Source organism: Bos grunniens, chromosome 2 (genome assembly GCF_055505025.1).
Source record: "Bos grunniens cultivar Pamir isolate PY7600 chromosome 2, Bosgru_T2T1.0, whole genome shotgun sequence".
Classification (NCBI taxonomy): Eukaryota; Metazoa; Chordata; class Mammalia; order Artiodactyla; family Bovidae; genus Bos; species Bos grunniens.
The window spans coordinates 131586711-131591812 of NC_141166.1; the positions used below are offsets into that span (position 1 = coordinate 131586711).

At 48.7% G+C, this 5102-nt stretch overlaps 1 pseudogene across 1 annotated transcript; it reads right to left on the reverse strand.

Moving 5' to 3' along the window:
* Positions 1-773: 773 nt before the first annotated feature.
* On the reverse strand, positions 774-1687 carry LOC147378763 (large ribosomal subunit protein eL6 pseudogene; annotated as a pseudogene). Its single transcript, XR_015153342.1, has one exon. The product of XR_015153342.1 is annotated as a large ribosomal subunit protein eL6 pseudogene (transcript).
* Positions 1688-5102: the final 3415 nt, after the last annotated feature.

The window sequence follows — 5102 nt, forward strand, 5'->3', positions numbered from 1 at the left end:
TCACATGTGTCCTCTGGCTGCTTCCACACCCTAGCATCGCATTCCTTCCCTTCTCTCCAGCCTAGGGTCCTTATGGTGCCCACCTAACTGCATCATGTGTCTGTTCCAGGGCATAAGAGAAGCAGCCCCCTTCTCTGGTGACTGGATTTTAGGATACCTGGCTTTGGCAACCTCTTGGGACAGACCTAAGGATTTGCTTTGCCTCTCCCTCCACGATGGGGCCGTGGAGAACCTTCCCTGGGGCCCACTGCCCAGACAGGACAGGCAGGTTTCTCCTGCCTTATGCATGACAGCTGAGGGACTCTGGGCAAGGTGTATTCTGCTCTTGGATTCTCCCAAACATGGCTTTCTGTCAGTCTCACTGTCTGCGCAGATGGGTCCTGGCAGCAGGGTCAGGGCCTCTTTCAGAACCTAGATGTAGCCATGTTCCCTTCTGATTCTCCACAACCTCACCTTCAGATTAGCTTTCTGATCTGACAGGAGCAACGCTTGCTCTAGACTAATTCGTCTGGTACCATTCCAAGCCTACTGGCTTATGAACAGGTCCAGGGGCTTCCCTGGTGGCTCAGAGGTTGAAGTGTCTGCCTGCAATGTGGGAGACCCTGGTTCGATCCCTGGGTCGGAAAGATCCCCTGGAGAAGGAAATGGCAACCCACTCCAGTATTCTTGCCTGGAGAATCCCATGGACGGAGGAGTCTGGTAGGCTACAGTCCACAGGGTCATAAAAGTCGGACACAACTGAGCAACTTAACTACAGACTTTTTTTTTTTTTTTAATGACAAGTTATTTAATTAGGTTCTTTGCAAGAAGTTCAGAATACTACTTTGTGAGGATAAATCCCATTTGTGAGAGCAAACACAGAGGGGAGGTAGCCCTGGAGCTGAGGGACAGCTTTGATTCTTCACAGAATTTGTGAGTCCACAGCTTTCTGATCAACCTTGCGCTGCTCTGTGATCTCGTCTTTCTCTCTCTCTGTGTCGAAGATCTCGCCCTCCTGGTGTCTGGGTTTACGCAGCTTCTTCTTCTTGAAATAAGCGTCAGTGAGATGTTCTGGGATTTTCACACCACTGATATCGATTTTGGTGGAGGTGGCAATGACAAATTTCTGGTGTGTTCTACGCAGAGGAACTCGATTGAGGGACAGAGGCCCATCACAGGCAGCAAGCCACGGCCCAGCTGCTTCAGAAAAACGACCCTCTTGCCTCTGTGGCGCCCAGTGAGGATGATCAGAATGGTCCCAGGAGTGAAGCTGGCACGCAGCTTCCTCATATGCTTACTGAAGGGTTTTTTGCCATGACTCAACAGTTTCCGAGGCACGTCTTCAGTAGGGTAACACCTAGGCATTTTGCGAAGTTTGACCACTCAGGTACCACCATTCTTGTCTCCACCAACTGGTTTTGTGACAGTAGCAAGAACACGAACCTTCTTTTTCTTTTCGACCTTGGATTTAGCTGCTGAATACTTTCTCTTGTACAAGGCCTTTCAGGAGTACATGGCTGATGGGGAATATCTGCCAATTCCTCTGACCAGGACAGGATTTCGGCTGCAGTGGGGCTTCCCCTTCTTAACTTTCTTCACCTTTTCCACCTTTTTAGCCTTGTTGCCAGCATCAGCCTTCTTGGCTTCAGGTTTCTTCTCCTTAGTATCTGGCTTCTCAGCCTTTTCACCCGCCACCTTGCAAGATGGGAAAAGCAACTACAGACTTTTAAAAGTCAAAAGTCAACAGCCTAAGTGTTCATCAACAGATGAATGGGTAAAGAAGATACGCAATGGAATACTAGCCAGCCATAAAAAAGAATGAAATAATGCCATTTGTAGCAATATCAGCGGACCTGGAGATTATCATACTAAGTGAAACAAGAGAACAAAAGAGACAAATACCATACATCACTCAGACCATATGGAATCTAAGATGTGACACAAATGAATTTATCCATGACACAGAAACAGACTCACAGACAGAGAGAACAGGCTTGTGGTTGTCAAGGGGTGGAAGGATGGGCTGGGAGTTTGGAATCAGCAGATGGAAGCTATTATATAGAGAATACTAAACAGCAAGGTCCTGCCGCATTGCACGGCGAACTGTATTCAGTATCCTGTGATAAACCATAATGGAAAAGAACGTGAAAAAGAATCTATATGTATAACTGAATCACTTCGTGCCATTAATACGACAGAAATTAACATGATATTTGTAAATCAACTACACTTCAACAAAATAAAAAAATTTTTTAGTAAAAGTCAAAAGCCAAAAATTTGATCCATTCCTTAAGGCGATGAAAACTCACCCATTTGAACCAGGGAAGGTAATGGGTAACAGAAATTGATGAAAGAAGCAATGGTTGGCGTTCCAAATAGTATCCTGTGTGCACACACACACACACACACACATATAATACAGTTTACATGAGCCCCATTGTAAACATGAAGCGGGGAGGTGTTTTTTATAGCCTAATACGGCCCCAGTACAGCCTACCTCTAAGTGCAGAGACAAAGGCTGCCGAGAGCGAGTTCAGCCTCCCAAGCAGTGAAATCTCCAGTCAGTGCTCAGCCAACATGGAGCCAGCAGGCCCTGGTTGCTGGGGGTTCACACAGAATCCTGCGCACACGTCCCTGCCCACAAGGAGTCTTCAGTCTGGAAGGAGACGAACAACACCCTATAAAGTACCCACAGGAGATGGTCATCTGTGACATTATAAAGCACTGTTGCCAAAATTGCTACAGGTGGGAAAGAAACCCTCACAAGGGTACACACACCCTTGAAAGCACTGCAGTTCATGGAGGTGGGGGAGTGCGAGTCCCAGCAGCAAGCATCTTGCTGGATCCACTCTAAAAGCCTGACCCCGTGCAAGTCATCTGCAGAGACTAAGACATTCCCAAGCAGTGAGCAGCCTCCTGGCCCAGCAGCTCAGAGGAGGCTATGAGGTAGCCCAGGGCTGGGTCCACCCTGCCCCAGGGTCCAGGCGGGGACAATTTGGCAGACCTGAGGAAGCTGAGTTCCAGACATTCTTGGAGGGGGCCTGGCCTGGGCTCTGGAACCACGGTATCTACGTTGCATCTACGCAGCCCCCCAGGTCTGTCTCCCTTTGACCCCTCCACCTGGTGCCCATAGCCTGCCCTCCTCCAGGGTCCCCATGTTTCACCTGCACTGTCCTCTGGCTTGGCCTTTCTGCCCTCCAAGCTGCCCTCTCCACTGCCCAGGGAGATTGTTTCTGAATTATTCATAAGATGGTGCCATTCTCCTGTTCTTTACTGCCTCCCCAGAGACTGCAGAATAAATTGCAAATCCCTTAGATTAATACACAGCTCCCCAGAGGCTCAGCCGACACCTGCCTCCACACCTTCTTTTCCTGCATGCCCAGCCCTTTCCACCAACTCTCACCCCCAGGGCTCCGCCCCAGCCGTCCTTTCTAACCAGCAATCCTTTCTTTGCCTCACTGGTTCCAGCTCATCGTTCTAGAGCCAATTCAAGACTCCTGCCTCTCAGGACACCTCCCCAGGTCTGCCAGCTGGGCCAGTATCTGCATTCTGATGCTCCATAGCTCTTCTTCCACGCTGTAGTCGGCCCCTCTGAGGAGGAGGCCTCCGTCTTATTCATCACCGTGTCCAACAGCTCTGGTGTACTCAGTGCTTGGGAGAAGCAGAGGAGAGTGGGAGGCAGAAGACAGGGTGTGATATTACCCAGACTCTTCTATCAAGACGGCACTCTCCCCTGGGGCGAGCACGCTTGACTGCATCAGTGCGCCCACCAGGCAACCACACTGCCCCTGTGCCCAGTGAGACTCCATCCCAGCCCCGCCACTCCCTCTCCATGACCCTCCCCTGGAGGTCGTGGGCCCTAATACGTTCCATCCTAACAACTTTTTTCCGAAGTTTTTATTTTGCCATCATTTTTTCTTTACTTTTATTTTTTTTCCTTAATTAAAAAAATTTTTTTATCAGAGTATACTTTTGCTTTACAGTATGTGTTAGTTTCAGGTTTATACAGCAGAGTGAATCAGTAATATGCATACATGTATATATACACACACACACATATATATATATATACGTCAGCTGTGTTTGAGATTTGTTTTCCATATAGGTCACTACCCTTTTTCAAAAAAACATTTCTTAAATTTACCTATTTATTTTTGGCTGTGCTGGGTCTTCGTTGCTGCGTGTTCTTTTCTCTAGTTGTGGTGAAGGGGGATTACTCTCTAGCTGTGGTCCTCGGGCTTCTCTTGTTGCGGAGCAGGAGATCCAGGATGTGCAGGCTTCAGAAGTTGCAGCACGTGGGCTCAGGACTTGCAGCCCCCAGTCCCTAGAGCACAGGCTCGGTAGTTGTGGCCCATGGCTTTAGCTGTTCCACAGCTGTGGGATCTTCCCAGACCAGGGATTAAACCCCTGTTTTCCTCCATTGACAAGCAGATTCTTCACCACTGAACCATCAGGGAAGCCCCTAGGCCGTTACTCTTTAATTTTAATTTTGAAATAAGAACAACTTCACAGAAAGTGACAAAGTAGCTGAGATCCCATGTACCCTTCACCCCATTTCCCCCCAGTGATATCTAACTGTGATCCACTATAAAACCAGGAATGTGCCTTTGGTCCAATATATGTGTATCAGTTCAGTTCAGTTGAGTCGCTCAGTTGTGTCCAACTCTTTGCGACCCCATGGACTGCAGCACACCAGGCTTCCCTGTCCATCACCAACTCTCAGAGCTTGTTCAAGCTCATGCCCATCAAGTCAGTGATGCCATCCAACCATCTCATCCTCTGTCATCCCCTTCTCCTCCTGCCTTCAATCTTTCCCAGCATCGGGGTCTTTTACAACGAGTCAGTTCTTCACATCAGGTGGCCAAAGTATTGGAGCTTCAGCTTCACCATCAGTACTTCCAATGAATATTCAGGCCTGATTTCCTTTAGAATTGACTGGTTTGATCTCCAAGAGACTCTCAAGAGTCTGCATATACGGGTACAGCTCTCTGCCATTGCATCACACACGCAGATTCACAGTGACTATCACCAGGGGCAAGATGCAGGACGATTCCAGCCCTCAGAGCCCTCCCTGATTCTGTCCCATCCTGATCACGCCCTCCCATCACATTCCTCCGCTCTGG